The sequence below is a fragment of the Eublepharis macularius genome, chromosome 1, assembly GCF_028583425.1.
Source record: "Eublepharis macularius isolate TG4126 chromosome 1, MPM_Emac_v1.0, whole genome shotgun sequence".
NCBI classification, from domain to species: domain Eukaryota; kingdom Metazoa; phylum Chordata; class Lepidosauria; order Squamata; family Eublepharidae; genus Eublepharis; species Eublepharis macularius.
The window spans coordinates 100,885,243-100,903,018 of record NC_072790.1 but is presented as its reverse complement, the minus strand read 5'-3'; positions in this window follow the sequence as shown (position 1 = coordinate 100,903,018).

The following is a 17,776-nucleotide window of genomic DNA, read 5'->3' as shown; positions in this document are numbered from 1 at the left end:
TGAGGCAACCACCCTTACCCTTGTCTAAGATGGCCTACTTCCTTTTTCCTTGAAGCCGCAGCTTTGCCCTCTTCAAAAATGGCGATATTCCAGTTCTGCTGCTTACAAGCCGCTTCTCGCCAAGCTCTTTATGGTTCTGATGCACTTCCTGTTCCTCTTCGTTTCACAGCAGTTCTCACGATGTTAAAAGTTTCTCACAGTCCACTATCTCTCTCTAGCCGCAGGTATGTAAACAATAATCGTTTTTCCACTCTAACTTTTCTTTACAGTGTCACTTTTTAATAATTTATTTGCCGGAGTTTTCTCAGTTATATATCAAGTCTTTTGCAGTTTTCTATATCTCTTTGTCACTTTATTTCTTATTGTAATCAGTCCCGTAATGAGAGATAGCAATCTTTACCTTATTAGATGTTTCTCTTGGGTTGTAATCGCTGCTTCGATTATCCAATTGATTCAGGTTCCCTTCTTAGTTTGCTGAAGCTTGGGCATGTAGGTCTTATGCCAAAATGTGACTCCAAAGTCGCTGCAGAGATCTCAGCAACCTCTCTTTGGGTGGAACCTCAAGGGTGGATGGGGGCTCATTGCGTAGAACCCCCTCACACCCAAGATCAACGCGCCCTCAAGGTCTTGAGCGTACTTGCCTGTTCTCCACCTGAGAACAGGGGGCTGCGGGCAGTTTGCACCTCTCCAGCCCTACAAACAGCAACTCGGACAGCCCAGCTCCCTGAGCTGTGCAAGACCTGCATGGATCCCAAACTGGATGGGATCCATGCATCCAGATGGGATCCATCCTGTGGGAAAAGAAGAAGAGGAGATCACAGTGCTTCTGGGCATGGCATACAGAATTAACTCAAAATTTGCAGCTCAAAGGAAGTTACCAAGAGATATGATTGTGCAATTTACAACTAGAAAGACAAGAGAGTCAATTGTGAGTAAACAATTTCAGGACCCATTAGACGTTGATGGGAAAGTGGTGAGAATCATGAAAGAACTGCCCAGATCGGTGTTGTTGGAGAGGAAGAAGTATAGAGAGCTGGTCCAGATGTTAAACGACATGAAAATCAGATACAGATGGGAAATACCTGAAGGACTGGCTTTCGAATTTGGTGGTGTAAGGAAAATCATCAGTTCTGGCCAGGAGATGGAAAGGTTTATCAGGGACAATGAAAAAGACTTACCAAAAGGAGCTAAAATTTGATCATGGAGTGTAAAATCATATCTTGGAATGTAAATGGACTAAATTCACCTTTTAAATGTAAGACTATTTTCCACTGGCTTTTAAAACAAAAATGTAATATAGTGTGTTTGCAAGAGAAACAGGATGTGAAATATTTGAAACTTGCAAAACTTGGAAATGAATTTGTAGCAGCTTCCAAAAAGAAAAAGAGAGGAGTTGTATTATATATAAAGGAGGAGCTACAGCCAAAATTGGTTCTAAGTGATACAGAAGCTAGATATATTGCAGTGGAAATAATTTGGAACTCTCAGAAGATTTTGGTGATTGGAATTTATGTGCCTAATGGGGCAAAAGAAAATTTTTTCAAGGACTTACAGGAACAATTAGATGAATTGACTTATGATCAAATAATTTTGGCAGGTGACTTCAATGGAGTTACAAATTTGGAAAAAGACAAGAAATCTAAAAGTGCACAGAAAAAGAGAGGACTTTTTGCCAAAATTGTGTTTTGCGATTAAGGAACAAGAAAGTCTGGAAGATGTGTGGAGGAGACAAAATCCGAAAAATAGACAATATACATTTTACTCTGCAAGACATTTTACACTATCAAGAACTGACATGATCTGGGCCTCCAAAGAACTGTTGGTATGGACTAGAGATGTGGAGATAATGCCCAAGGTAGGCTCAGATCACAATCCAGTTATGTGGAGATTTGGGAAAAATAAAAAGAAAAGAGGATGGAGGATAAATGAAGACTTGCTGCAAACGGAAGAAAATATGGCGTTATTACGAAGAGAGACCAAATTTTTTATACAGTGCAATTTGAATAAGAGAATTTTTATTGGATTAGAAACATGTAATAACAATTATAATCACAGTCTTTAATTTTTTCTAATTCTAACCCCCTCCCTTCCCCCCCCTTTTTGTTGACTTCCAACAGTTTTCCAACCCCCTATCCACTTTCCCTCTACTCCCTTCATACTTATTTTATTTATTTATTATAATATACTTTCAGATTCTTCTAAGCACTATTTCCACTTCCTTTCACATATAGATTGTCATATAAATTGTCATAAATAAACTCCTCTTAATCTATCTTCTTCATTAAAACTACTAATAATATTCATTTTGATAACCTGTGTTTTATCTTACTCCTTCTGCAATTTGAATAAGGATGTACCAACTAACAAGGTATGGGACACATATAAAGCTGTTATTAGAGGAATGCTAATGGATCTGAATGCAAGAGCTAGGAGGAGTAGGGAAGAAAAGAGACTTGAAATTATGGAAAAAATTAAAGCCAAAGAGATACAACTTTTAAAAAGACCAGGAAAAAAGAAAATATTTTAGGATATGAAAATCCTGCAGGAACAATTGACGGCAATGAACAATAGAGAATTGGAGTGGAATTTTAAAAAAATGAAACAGAAGTCGTTTGAAGGTGCAAATAAGCCTGGGAAATATTTAGCGTGGCAATTTTAAAAAAAGGGAGAAGAAAATCATAACTAAGATTCGAGAGGAAGATAAAACATTGACAGATCAATTAGCCATTAGTAGAGCCTTTTTTAAATTTTATGCAAAGCTGTACCAAAAGAAAGAGGTGATCAGAGATTCAATAGTGGAATATTTGGAGAAAGTGAAGCTTCCAGTAATTTCAGAGGAATGGAAAGAGAAGTTAAATAGGGAAGTGACAGAGGAAGAAATAAAAGAAGCTATATACAATCAACAAAATTAGGGAAAGCACCGGGACCAGATGGAATAACAGCAAAGTTTTATAGAATGATGGCCAATGAGCTGACACCGTTTCTAAGTGAGGTAATTAATGGAATATTACAAGGCCAAAAGATTCCTGCTTCATGGAATGAAGCTAATATATCATTGATCCTGAAAGATGGACAGGATTTGACCAATGTTAAGAATTATTGGCCAATTTCGTTGCTGAATAATGACTATAAAATATTTGCGAAAATTATGGCGGAAAGATTAAAGGGATAGATGTCGGAATTTATTGCAGAAGAACAAGCTGGATTCCTACCCAATAGATAAATTAAGGACAATTTAAGGACAGTAATAAACGCTATTGAATATTACGATAAGCACTGTGATAGGGAAGTTGGTTTCTTTTTTATAGACGCGGAAAAAGCATTTGACAATTTGAACTGGGATTTTATGTTTGCCACTATGGAAAAGCTGCAAATGGGAGAAAAGTTCATACAAGCAGTTAAAGGAATTTACAAAGACCAGTGTGCAGCGATTGTAGTTAATGATGATTTGACTAAAAAATTGAAAATAGGTAAAGGTACAAGACAAGGTTGCCCATTGTCTCCATTGTTGTTCATTTTGATTTTGGAAATTTTGCTGATTCAAATTCGAGAGGACGATACAATCCGTGGCATAAAAATAAAGGAATTTTCCTACAAAGTCAGGGCATTTGCGGATGATGTAATGTTGATAGTGGAAGATCCAATAGACAATATGCCAAAAATAATGGATAAAATAAAGGAATTTGGTGATTTGGCGGGATTTTATGTGAACAAAAAGAAGTCAAAGATATTGTGTAAGAACATGACGAAGCAAAAACAGCAAGAATTAATAGATATAATGGACTGTGAGGTACTAATAAAGTGAAATATTTAGGAATTGAGTTGACTGCAAAAAATATAGATTTATTTAAAAATAATTATGAGAAACTGTGGCAACAAATAGAAAGAGATTTGATAAAATGGAATAAATTAAATTTGTCATGGTTGGGAAGAATAGCAGCAGTGAAGATGAATGTGCTACCACATGTGATGTTTTTGCTGCAAACTATTCCAATTATCCGAGACTTCAAACATTTTGACAAATGGCAAAGAAAAATTTCAGATTTTGTGTGGGCAGGCAGAAAACCCTTAGTGAAAATGAAAGTATTACAAGATTCGAAAGAAAGAGGGGGGCTGCAACTGCCAAACATAAGATTATATTATGAAGCAATTTGTCTGACATGGTTAAAAGATTGGATAACGTTAAAAGACCGTAAACTGCTGACTTTGGAGGGACATAAAAAGTTGTTTGGATGGCATGCCTATTTGTGGTATGATAAAGTTATAGCGGACTCTATGTTTTTGCATCACTATATCAGAAGAAGCCTTTTCACAATCTGGAAGAAATATAAGAATTACATGGAAAGTGGTATCCCTTCATGGGTGGTACCATATGAAGTAATAGATCCGAGAACTGTTTATAATGAACAACAATGTTTAACTTATAAAGAGATAATGTCGATAGAACATAGAATACCAAAAATAAAGACACAAGAAGAGTTATCTCCTCACTATGGATGGTTTCAATATAGGCAAATTAGGGATCTCTACAACTCGGACTGTCTAAAGGGAGGAATAAGACTAAAAAACTCGGAGTTAGAAGAAGTGATTTTACAAGAAGGCAAAAAAGATATTTCAAAAATATACAAAATACTTTTAAAATGGTATACAGAAGATGAGACAGTCAAAGTCCAGATGGTGAAATGGGCAATAAACCGTCATAAAGAAATAACAATGGAATCATGGGAATACTTGTGGAAAAATACTTTGAAGATTTCAACTTGTACCAACATTAAAGAGAATGTATACAAAATGATGTATAGGTGGTATTTAACACCTAAGAAGATTGCGCATGGAAATGCAAATATGTCAGATAAATGCTGGAAATGTAAAAAGCATGAAGGATCATTTTATCATATGTGGTGGACTTGTGAGGTAGCTAAGCAATACTGGGGAGATATAATAGAAATAATTAATGAGGTTTTGCAAACCCAAATAAATAAGAACCCAGAGTTGTTGCTACTGAACTTGGGAATGGAAGAAGTTCCAAGGCAGTACAGAACAATGTTATTTTACATGACTACAGCAGCAAGACTTTTGTATGCGCAGAAGTGGAAAGTGCAAGAAATACCGACTATAGAAGATTGGATTTACAAATTGCTGTACATGGCTGAGGTGGACAAAATGACAAGAAAACTTAAAGATCTTGATCCAGGAGAATATATTGCAGACTGGGAGAAATTGAAACAATATCTAGAAAAAAAATGGGATGTGAAAGGAGGATTGTGGCAGTTTGAGAATTATTAATATGTGACTTTATAAAGGGGAGAGAGAAGTAACTTTACCATTAATGGGGAAACTTAGCTATTAATTAATCTAAGCTAACATTAGTAATAAGGAGATTGTATTAAAAATAGTTTAAACAGTGAAATGTAGATTGATATATTAGAAAATTGGAGATATAGAAGAATTTGAACATGCTTAGAATAAGTGATATAACATATATAGGATTTAGAAAAATTATGGTTAAGAGTAATTTGAGTAATAAGAGGGGTTTGGGGTTGGAAAGCTGTTGGAAGTCAGTAAGGGGGAGGAGGGGGGCTGATATAATTTAGATAAGACGGGGAATTTGTGTATTGAATAATATTGTATGTACTCACCAATAAAAAAAATTTAAAAAAAAAGCATTTGCACATACCGGCAGCTATCAATCAAAGTACTCAAGCTTTTTGTCTAACCCAGGGACTGACCATTGGAATCTTTGTCCTAACTGCTAGGAGGGCTCTCCTCCACCTCAGGGCACATTTTACCTATAAAGGTAGAGCTCTGACCCCATTCAAATTGTGCAAGCTTCAAGGATGCTGCTCCCTTAGGGTCTCTTCCCTAAGCCTCTCTTCCATGGAACACATTTCCGGATCCACAAGTGTTGTTCCCTTGATGTTTGCGCTAAGACTCTTGCCTTGCTGAGGATGCTGGACGCTTGAAGCTTCTCCCTCTCTCCTCACCGCGGACTGGACCCCCTTCTCCAGGATAGGTATATATATTTACTCCCTCTCACTATCCCCAATCTCTGGCTACATTTCCTAGGACTCTCTCTCTCTGTGTAATTATTTCCCCCAGTAATTGCTGTGTATGTACATGAAATTCTTGTGTTCAATAAAAAGTTATTGTTTGATATTAAGCACCAGACTCACTTGTTCTATTGTAGGGGACGCTCTCTCTCACACACACACACACTTAGAGCAGAGGGGGGGGGAGTTTTTAACCCGGCGGCGAGCTGCCTCCCTTCAGGGAGGGAACGTTCACACACACTTAGAGCAGAGGGGGGGGGGTTTAACCCAGCGACGAGCCACCTCCCCTCAGGGAGGAGACATTCACACACACACACTTAGAGCAGGGGGGGAGTTTTCAACCCGGCGACTAGCTGCCTCCCCTCAGGGAGGGGACATTCACACACACACACACACACACACACACACACACACACTTAGAGCAGGGGGGTGAGTTTTTAACCCATCCCTGCCTCTCCAAATATATATAGAGAGAGACCCTGTCAACATGTTTCAGCCAGCTTTTTTAAAAAAGCAGGGACAGAATCCTCCATTCCTTCCCACCTGATTTTAAAAGCAAGCAGCCAGTCTTCCTAAAGCATATTTTAAACACACACACAGAGCCGTGAATAAGGTTTTCCCACAAAATACAGTGTTTTAAAAGCAGGTTAAAAACAGAGAGTGACAGACAGAAAAACAGCCATTCCTCCTACAAAGCCCCGTTTTTTAAAAAAGCAAAAAACATTTGGAGTGCCCATGGCTATAGAACACCCCCTTCCCCCTCCCTCCCCTGGCTGTCTTCTCCCAACTGGTGAGTGCGTTGCTGCTCCGTGGTTGGAAGGAAGCCCTGCTGATCAAGGAAAGCTGGGCTTCCATTCGGGTTTCCAGGGCAACAGAAGGAGGGCAAACACAGCTCAGGCATTCCCCTGGCTCCGTTGCCAGGGCAATAGATTGCTGGTGCCAGAGTGTCTGGATCATGATCAGATACCAACCAACCCAATCAAGCCCCAAACAAGCACCACCACCCCGACCGCTGGATCTGTTGCCGTGGACGGTACCGATCAGCCGGGTCCCAATGGTGTGAACGCCATTATCGGGGGTATTTTCCTATCATAATGCCGATCGTGCCCATCTCTAGTTATGATAGGCAATGCTTCTTCCATCTATTACAGGTTTCAGGAGATACATTTGGTTCAGGAGAACAGCACAAGATGAGGTTTGGAAAGGTAACTTAAGCTTTCTCTTTCTTTGTCTGACAAAATGTCTGCCATGCTGAAAGAGAAGGAAGAAAGTTGCATACAGGGAAGAACTGGAACTGTCCATCCCTTTCCTTTACCCACATCTCAACCTTGACAGGCTTTTTACTAGTAGTCAAAAGTTTAGAGGTCTTCATGTATCTGTCAAGGGTTCAAGTTTTTTCACATAAAAGATCAACAGATGCACAATATAACATAAGTTTCACTTTTATCTTGACATTCACAAGCATCACAAGAATGATATTAAAAATTATTTTAGTGAATGAAGTGATGATATGAAAATGACCAGTGGCTTTTTGGCTCACTGAATATTTTCATGGTGACTATGATCACAGATTATGTTGGCCTCATCTAGCCAAATGATAACTGGTACACAGATAAGAGACATATGCTGACATCACTGTATAGATTTCAAATTCTAAGCTAATTTTTCACATTACATTGAATGGTACATGAATTCCTGTGTAATTCAGCCTTCCAGCTCAAAGATTTATGACCACTTTGTTGTCAAGGTTCATATTTTTGCTGCAAACACTTGCAGGATGAAGCTGTTTGCTTGCTTCCAGGCTAGGGATATGATGCAAACCAGCAACAGTGCAGATGAGGATTTAAGTTTATACACAGAACAATAAAATTCAGCAGGGCTTCAGCTGTCTTTGTAAAAAAATCCCAGTTAATAAAAATCACAGGAGAAAGTCTGAAACATTTATCATGTGCTGTGTTGCCATGGTTGGTCCTGAAACAGCTGTATTAGGATTAAGAAAATGTGATTAGCCCCAAATATCTTAAATATTTGAGAAAGGATTTGGTGACATTTTCCCATTAAAAATAATTGGTTCCTTCTGCATTAACTAGTGAGATACACATGAAAGGCTATTGGCAATGGGACAGGATGAGGTATTTCAGCTGTTGTTCATAGAAATGGATAACTCCAAGATGTACAGATGTGATGCACATTAAAAACGTAAAGTTACAAGCTTTCAAAATATTCATGATTCATAGATGGCCTAGGAGACAAGGAGCAAAACACTGACATCTAGTTGGCATTGTTCTGTTTTCATTCTGTTATGGCAAAGAATGTGGTGATCAAAATTCATGTACTGTGGAACAAATCTTTTCCACATGCAACTATATGAACAAAAGGAGCCAGGTCATCAACAAAACTGGCTGGAGGGAGGGAAGGAGAGAGGGAGGGAACAGCGTGCATTTCTTGCAAAAAGAAACGTACCGTTAAATGATATAGAAAACCACCAATATTTTTTTATCAAAAAGGTTACAAATTAATAGAAAATACATACCTGCCCAACAACAATGTGCAGTTTAGAAAAAAGAGATAAAATAGATATACTAGAACTAGTGTTGTACAAAACTTTTGCACTGTTCTTCCAGCATCAAAGCTGTATTTGGAAAGGAGTGGGAAGAAATTCCCTCCAAAATAGCCACTCCTTGTAATAAATATTATTTATTTTTCAAAATTGATGCTCCTCCTTTCTGCCCTCATAAAGACCACCAAGGCAGCTAACTAATTAAAAACACCCATAATAGAATCACATCTTTAAACTCATTATAACCAACAAAAACAACATCAATAAAATAATTAAAACCAGAGCTAAAATATGAATGTAAAAATGTAAAAACAACGAAAGATTAAGCAGGAAGGAGGAGGCAGAAATGAAAATATCTTTACCTGCTGGTGGAAGATGACAATTCTCCCTGTGGAGAAAGTTCCAGAGTTTTGGTGCCATGACTGAGAAGGCCCTCTTCCAGGTTACCATTTTCCTAAACTCAGAAGTCAGGAGGAGTACCAGAAGCAGGGCCTTGGAAGGTGACTACAATTGTCGGGTAAGTTTATAAAGGAAACAGTAGCTCCAAGCTAACATGCTTACTGTGCAATCTAAAGTAGAGTTATATAGTACTAAGTGCAATGAAGTCACTTGCCTTAGAAGGGAGATCTGGTGAACAAGTTTGGAAAAAGCAGTTCCACATTTTTATATTTATTTATTTAATTTTTGGTACTGCTTGTGTTCCATTAAGACCTCAGTTAAGCATCACAATAAACTGCTAAAAACCAGACAAAACAAATGCGTATGGATAATTGGGAATGTTGAAGAAATACATTTATTTGCCACCCCAGCCGGAAGGAAGAGACAGACACAGGCTTGGAATTAAAGGGCCGTTTATTAAATGACCATAACATAAACAAGGCAAGGGCCAACTAAGCGGTACAGGTCAAGCCCTGGGGTCAACTCCGGACCTCCGCCTTGACCTGTCTGGGCGAGCCCCACGCCCCCGGGTGTAGGCCATCCTTTGAATGGCTGCAACCCGGGCTGCCAGGCCATGGATCCCCATTGAAGCACCTATTACGCCCCAGCCGCAAAGCATGAGGGTAGGCCTTGCATTGAGGATCCCCGCAGGTTTCTGCCAGCGTACGGTAGCCGCAACCAGGCATACCGCCCTTAATGGCAGCCCTGTCCCCACTCACGGGGAAGTGCCACAGGGTGCTCACCAGCCCGCACCCTATTCCCAAAATCTCCTGCCAATGACAGAACAAACCCCTACGGCACCACCGCAAATACCTCACACACTGCCATTAGTGCAAGGTAGGCGAAAAAACCTTCCTTTCCCGTGGCCAATCTGAGAAAAAAGGTAAAAATTCCTACCCGGCTCTGGAACAGCAGCCAGCTAGTCCTGCACTAAAACAGGGAGAGGTGGGTGGGCCGAGCTCTTGCAAAACTGCGGCCAGGGGAAGACAGAGCCGCCGAAAAACGGCCCTTTGCTCCGCCCCCTGGCCAATGCCCGGATGCCCGGGAAGGAAGGGAGCCTGCCTCCTTTCCTGCGGGCGGGGCAGCAAACGGAGACTCCCTGCCGAGGCTGTGAGCAGCCGCAGGGTGAGTCTTCTTGCCACCCCAGCCGGAAGGAAGAGACAGACACAGGCTTGGAATTAAAGGGCCATTTATTAAATGACCATAACATAAACAAGACAAGGGCCAACTAAGTGGTACAGGTCAAGCCCTGGGGTCAACTCCGGACCTCCGCCTTGACCTGTCTGGACGAGCCCCACGCCCCCGGGTGTGTCAGACTGTGGCTAAATAATGATCTTCCTACAGATTCCCCTTTACAAGCAAACAAGAGTCCATTGTTTGAATAAGGAAACTTTACTGCAGAAAAAGTCCATTATAGTCCACGGTCCTGAATAGAGGACTCAGGATGGTACACGATCATTGTTACCAATGAAGGGCAAAGCATGAGGTACAAAGTAACAGTTCCCAGCTGCACCAGCCTCCCCCCATAGTTCTCAAAACAACATCTTTCAGTCTTGGGAAGTTGCTCCCTCTCAAGGCCAATCCTTGGTGGAACGATGTTAGACAAAACAATCTCCTCCGGTGAGAAATCTGCTTGGGAACTGGTGCACCTGTGGGGAAAGCACTTAAACACTAGAAGCATTAGAAAATGGAGTCAGTACAGTTTATATATACACTGGACCTGACATTTCTGCCCCCCTTAAAATAAATCCCCCCTGGTTTATATGGGTAGCGGGTATGGAAAGCTTTGGTTAATCTAGGAGCATGAACATGCACAGAGTTCACCCACTCATCATAACCAGAATCAAAGTCCTTCCACCTGATGAGGTAAAAAAGCTGATTACGTTTGAATTTAGAGTCCAGAATTTGTTGCACTTCATAGTGTACTTGGTCGTCTATCAACGTTGGAATGGGTGGAGCTTTGACATGCCACTTGTCGTCGGTTGGAGCTCTTTTCAAGAGGCTGACATGGAATGTGTCATGAACATGGCGCAAATTCTTGGGTAAATTTACAGCAACAGTTACTTTATTGATTACTTTGCGTACAGTAAAAGGTCCAAGGAATTTTAACGCTAATTTGCAGCTGGTCTGGGCTAGTTTCAGATTTTTGGTAGATATGTAAACATGATCTCCAGGTTGTAAATCCCAATCGGCCGCACCATGGCGATCTGCGTACTTTTTGTAATCCCGTTTGGCTTTCTCGAGATGTTGTTTTATAAGAGTCCATTGTTGAGCGGCCTCCCCCCACCATGAAGACACATCCGGCGAACTAGAGGGATGGAGAGGGGGAGCGTCCAACGGGAAAGGGTTAAAGTGAGCTCCATATACAACTTTGAAAGGAGCTTCTCCAGTGGAAGCATGCACACTGTTGTTGTATGAAAATTCAGCTAGTGGGAGAAGGTCCACCCAATTATCTTGTTGGAAGTTAATGTAGCAACGAAGGAACTGTTCTAAGATCTGATTAGTTTTTTCGGATTGTCCGTCGGTTTGTGGGTGGTGGCTTGAGCTGATTCCCTGTTCAATATTCAACATTCGTAAAAGCTCCCGCCAGAAGTTGGCAACGAACTGTCCGCCGCGATCCGAAATCACCTTGGACGGAAAAGAATGTAATTTTACGATGTGTTTCAAGAATAAATCCGCCAATTTTCGAGCGGTGGGTACAGCAGTACATGGAATAAAATGCGCTTGTTTGGAAAACAGATCCACCACTACTAAAATGCAATTATGTCCCTTTGAAATAGGTAAATCAGTGATAAAGTCCATGGATATTGTTTCCCAAGGTTTGTTAGGGGTTTCCAACGGTTGTAAGAGACCCGGAGGTTTCCCTTTCCGAGTTTTGGCGCTGAGGCAAATGGGGCAGGAGCCTACATATTGGGAAATGTCTTTGCGCATGCCCGGCCACCAGAATTGCCGTTGTATTAAATGTAACGTTTTCAGGTACCCATAATGACCAGCTGTGGGGGCATCGTGACATCGTTGCAAAACCTCCCGTCGGAGGCTGTCCGGGACATAAAATTTGTTCCCGGCGAGCCAATCCCCCTGTGGGGATTGATTCAGTTTGTTTTTAGGTGCTTTACCCCCCTCCTTTTCCACCTCAGCTTTAAGTTTCGATTTCCACTCTTGGCTGTGCGGGAGGGGCTGGCTTGCTCGGCTGCGTGTAGTCACCACGCCTCCCAATTGCGTAGGTGAGAAGACTGTGTCTATAGTCTCCTCCCGTTTGCTTTTGTGTTGGGGCATGCGCGATAGGGCGTCCGCGAGAAAGTTAGTTTTGCCTGGGAGGTAATTCAGAGTAAAATTGAATTTGGAAAAGAATTCTGCCCATCGTAATTGTTTGGCATTCAGTCTGCGGGGGCTCCGAAGGGCCTCCAGATTTTTATGGTCTGTCCAAACCTCGAAGGGGTGCCTCGCCCCCTCTAGCCAATGTCGCCAGTTAGTGAGGGCTGCTTTTACAGCAAAGGCTTCCTTCTCCCACACATTCCAATTTCTTTCAGCATCAGAAAACTTCCTTGAAAGGAATGCACAAGGCCGCAGCTTTCCATCCTCCCCCCTTTGCAATAATACCGCTCCAATGGCCGTATCGCTGGCGTCAACCTGCACTATGAAAGGGCAGTTTTCGTTGGGGTGGCAGAGGACGGGTTCTGTTACAAACTGCCCTTTCAGGCATTCAAAGGCTGCTTGGCAATCGGGTGTCCATTGTAGTTTGGAGGAGGGTTTCTTTGCCTTGTCCCCTTTATCTTTGGTTTTTAATAGTTCTGTTAAGGGGAGCGTGATTTGCGCGAAATTTGCAATGAAGTCTCTATAAAAGTTGGCAAAACCCAGGAAGGACTGCAGTTCTTTACGGGTGGTGGGAGTTTGCCATTCTTGGATCGCTTGTATTTTAGATGGATCCATCTTTAAACCCTCTGGGGATATACAATAACCAAGGTAAGTGAGTTCAGTTTTATGGAATTCAGTACCCCGTCCTCCCTTCTGTAAAGTTAAGACTCGTCTCTGTCCCGTTTGTTGTTGTTGTTCAACCAAACGGACTTCCAAAATGCGATTTTCGACTTCGCATGCAAGTTGAATCCAGCCCAACAGAGTAGGAGGGTTGTCCTGCATAAGGGCTCTATCCAGAAGTCTCGGGTTCAGCCCTTGTTTGAACAGAATTATCTTGGTGGATTCCTCACACCTAGGGCATTTAGCAGCTAGCTGTCGGAATTTCGTAACATAGTCTCTTGCCGACATGCTGCCTTGTCTAATGGCTTGCAATTCTGTTCGGGCCCTAGTTTCTTCCAAGGGGTCTTCGTATTGTGCTCGGATAGCATCCACCAACCCCTGTAAAGTATTGAGTTCTGGGGCCCCAATATTGTATAATCCTACATACCAGTCTGCTGCTTTGCCTTGTAAACGAGAACCGAGATGCTCAATTTGGCTGGCCTCGCTACCAAAGAGATGTCCCCACCGGTTGAAGAACTGTACTACCTGCACTAGGAAAAATCCCAGTTTGGAGGGATCCCCGTCAAAAGTAGCTTCCAGTTTCACCCAGCCCATGGGAAGGTCTTGTCTCGGGGCTGGTGCCGGGTAAAAATCCATCGGAACCATCAAGGGCACTTGCGGCACGGGAAGAGGTTGTTGGGGCCATGGTTGTGGCAGCGGTACTGGCTGTGCTGGCGGCAGTAGCACCGGCTGGGCTGGCGGCGGCGGCGCTGGCTGGGCTGGCGGCGGTGGCCTTGGTTGGGTCGGTGGCGGTAGCACCGGCTGGGCTGGCGGCGGTGGCCTCGGTTGGGTTGGTGGCGGTAGCACCGGCTGGGCTGGAGGCGGCAACCGCGGCCGGGCTGGCGGTGGCAACACCGGAGGTGCAGGCCGTAGCGGTTGAGTTGGAGGTGGCCGAATAGGTTGGGCCATGATCGGCCGCTGCGGGGCGGGTCGGCGGGGTCGTAGTGGTATAGGCCCCACTGGTAGATTAGGAGGTGGTAATATTGGTTGGTCTGGAGGCAAACGTACCGGTTGCTGTAGAGGTATTAGTTGCGGTCGAAGCGGGAGGGGCCGCAGCGGCGAAGGCCTGATGGGTGCTGGGCCGCGCGGGCTTGCCCCTCCTGGCGTCGTTAATCTGGGAATCAGAGGCTGTTCCCGTGGCACTGGTGGACCTTCCCCTGGGATTTGCTGAATGGGAATAATTACTGGCGGTTGATGTGGCGATCCCTCCCTTGGAGGAGCTGGAGGCTCTTCTAACTGATCCGGCCGGATCGTTATTGGGGAAGCTGGAGGGGGTATCACCGGCGACGTTTTCGGACGGGTTGGCCCTTCTCCACTTTCTCTAGGCACCTCAACTGGAGTATCTCCGGAAGGCGGACCTCCGTCCGGTCTAGGGGGTTCCGTTGGAGTTTCTCCAGGCACCTCAACTGGAGTATCCCTGGAAGGCGGGACTTCGTCCGGTCTAGGGGGTTCCGCGGGAGTTTCTCCCGGTTCTCCAGGACGGGTTTCCTCCTCTCCTTCCAATATGGGAAATATTGGCCCCCCCAAGTGGGAGCAGGCTGAGCCTTGGTGGGGGGTGGGAGGAGGGGTGGGAGAAGGGCCCCTGAGGGCTGGGGGGCATTTTGCATGCAAAATGCCACCCCTGGCAAAGGAAGCCTGCCTCTTCATTTTCTCCCCATAGGAAATAATGAAGAAAGATCAGCAGCAGCATGCTAACAATATGCTGCTCCTTCGCTTTCTTATGGGAGGATGGGGGGACCTGCTTTGGGGGGCCATAACATGGCCCCCCAAAGTCCAATCTGTCTGAAACTTGGGTGGTTGTTAGAGAAGGGTTAGAGGAAGGTCCCCACCAATTTTGGGCTTATTCGGTGGGAAAATGCCTCCTCCAGGCGTCCTGGAAGACGGAGGCATTTTCCCATAGAAAAGCCGAAAGAAAGCCGAAAGAATCCCGAAACGTTTCGGCTTTTTTCTTTCGGCTACCCGAAACGTTTCGGCATTCCCCGAAACGTTTCGGCATTCCCCGAAAGAAGCCGAAACACTTTTGTTTCGGCATTCTTTCGGCATTCTGAATGCCGAAACGCACATCCCTAGTCCTGAATTTGCATGGACTATAATTTAGTTGTCTTACTGGATGCAAGCAGAGAATTAAGACAAAGGGCCATACTCCAAGTGACAGCAGCCATGATTCCATCCTGTGGCTGCTAATGCTATTTTAAAAGCAATTGTAGTTCTTTAAAAATTGCTGCAGGCTCCCAATCTGGATTACAGCTCTTTTTCTCCCCTGTACCTGTTTAGGTGCTGAAACAGCAATGCCTGGGCTCTTTTGGCACCTGAAAAGGCATGTGGAGGGGGGGGGCGGAGAGCTGCTAGTGCTAGGGATGCCACATGTTATCCAGTTTGAGGGCCCATGATAATTTTTATAAGGAACTACAACTGCTTTATAAATGGCATCAGTATCAACCTATGACTGCTGTCACTTGTAATTTGTCCCAAAGCTTTCCCTTTCCTTTTGGTCTCATTAGCCTAATATGGGTAGAGATTTTCTGACTGAAACATGTTCAATTCAAACAGCACAAATTAAAATCATAAAAAGTATATGTGGTATTTTTTAAGGGCATCTCACTTCTGCTCTATCCTGAGGTTAGAGGCACCACAGTTTCTAAAGTCTGTTTCTAACCTTACACAGACAGGAGCTGCAGCATTCATACCTTGAGAGGCAAGGAGTGCAACAGGTAATTGGATTTCCATCAGCAACTGACCAACATGGTTTTGAGTAGAAGTATTGACTGAATAATTTAAAAGAATAGCCTTTTGTACTACATTCATAGCCCAAGAGGAAGCAAGGGGAAATGGGTTGCAATTAGCTAGCAAACTCATAGGCATATAGAACAGTGGATGTAGAAGGCATTCTTGTGAAGATTGTTGCATTGTGAAGCTTGACATCTGTAAAAAAGAAGAAAATTATAGAAAACATCTGTCCACAACAGTAAAAAAGAAGATAGCTGGTTCATCTACTACACAGTTATCTTGTTGCTTAAAGACTCTTGATTTCCCTGGTGTTCATGATTGTAAAAAAAGGTACACATTTGATGTTAACTATATTGGGGTTTTGCACTAAGAGCACTTTAGCACATGAAGTCTATAAAATTCCCTGATAAATTGTACATCCTTTAATTGTGATATTTCCTCAGTAGGGGTTTCTCCTCATTGTAGTCTTTTCTAGAGACCGAAGTTACCTCCTTTTTATATTGAGATTATTGGATTAGGACAAAGGATAACAGGGTTTAAATTCCAACCTGCCATGAAATTTAATGGATGACCTTGATCCTATCACTCTCTCTCTCAGCCTAACCTATCTCACAAGATTTTTGAATGGATATGAAAAGGAAGGGCAGAATTAAAATGCACCACATAGGAGGACCTCTGCTGGCCTTAGTTGAATGCCACAGTAGCTGTAAACAGCTCCAGGAAAAGAAAAGACCAGATTGTTCTACTCAAAACAGAAAGTCTATGTAATGTTGCCTGACACTAACACAACAAAAGTATTCGTTCAAATGCCATTAGGCTGGAAGTAATGTTGGCATGAAACTCACATGGGAAACAGGCCAAGATACATCAAAAAAGCATTTTTTCTCTCTCAACTGAGGTCATGCATGGTACAGCACAAGACATGAAAAGTATAGACCTTTTAACACAACAGTATTGTACAACTAAAAAGCAGAAATGAAGTTCATTTTTGTAGTGTTCTTTGAATCTCTACTAATGGAAAGACTTCTATTGGAGCAAACAGAGAAATCATGGAGCATCCCAGGAATTCTTTGGTACAGTCATCGACGAATACAGGCTGAGAGCCAAGCTACAAGTGACGCCTTACACAGGTTGGACATTTGTCAGCTTCCCTCAAGTTTTGATGGGAAATGTAGGCATTCTGGTTTTACAGCTTGGCTCTCCATTACAGCTGCAAGACCAGGATGCCTACATTTCCCATCAAAACTTGAGGGAAGCTGACAAGTGTCCAACCTGTGTCAGGCGTCACTTGTAGCTTGGCTCTGAGAAAGAAATGCCATGCCACTCCTTCCTATTTCACTGAGTATATAGGAGAGAGACTGAGAACAAAAACATGGCAGTAAACCAGAAAGCAGTAGTGCTGAATCATAGAAAGCTGACATCCAGTGTCAGATCCTCACCTCCCTTCCAAATAATGTCTTCATGCTTGCCTGTCTAGGTCAATGCTTGAGTGTTTCCGCCTAAGCAGAAGCAGAGAACCATATGCCCTTACTCCTCTAGATAAAAGGAGAATGTTTCAGCTGAGAAGCACATTGTTACCAAAAGTTTTTAAAAGGCTTTGGAACCATACAAGCCTCCTCTGTTTGTTCAGATGGTCATCAAGGTTATCATTTTAGATTTGGGGAAATAAGAGATCCCAGAGGAAAATAGCAAGAATTACAATAAAGTTCCATGCCTACTTATGAATACATTCAAGAATTATACTACGGAAAAGGAATGTTTGCTATGATTACCTCTAGTCTGTGCCCTTCAGTCTGAGCAATTTATCTGTAGGCGGTGGTTGCTAATACTGCGGATCCTAATCTCATTATGTTGTGACCTTGCTTCTGCTCTGGACTGTATTGTGTCCTCTGTCTTCTTGCCTGACTTGACAATACTTTTGCATTACATTCACCTTCCCCTACAGGGATCCTGACCTTTTTCCCGATTTTCACGCTGTTCTCTTGTG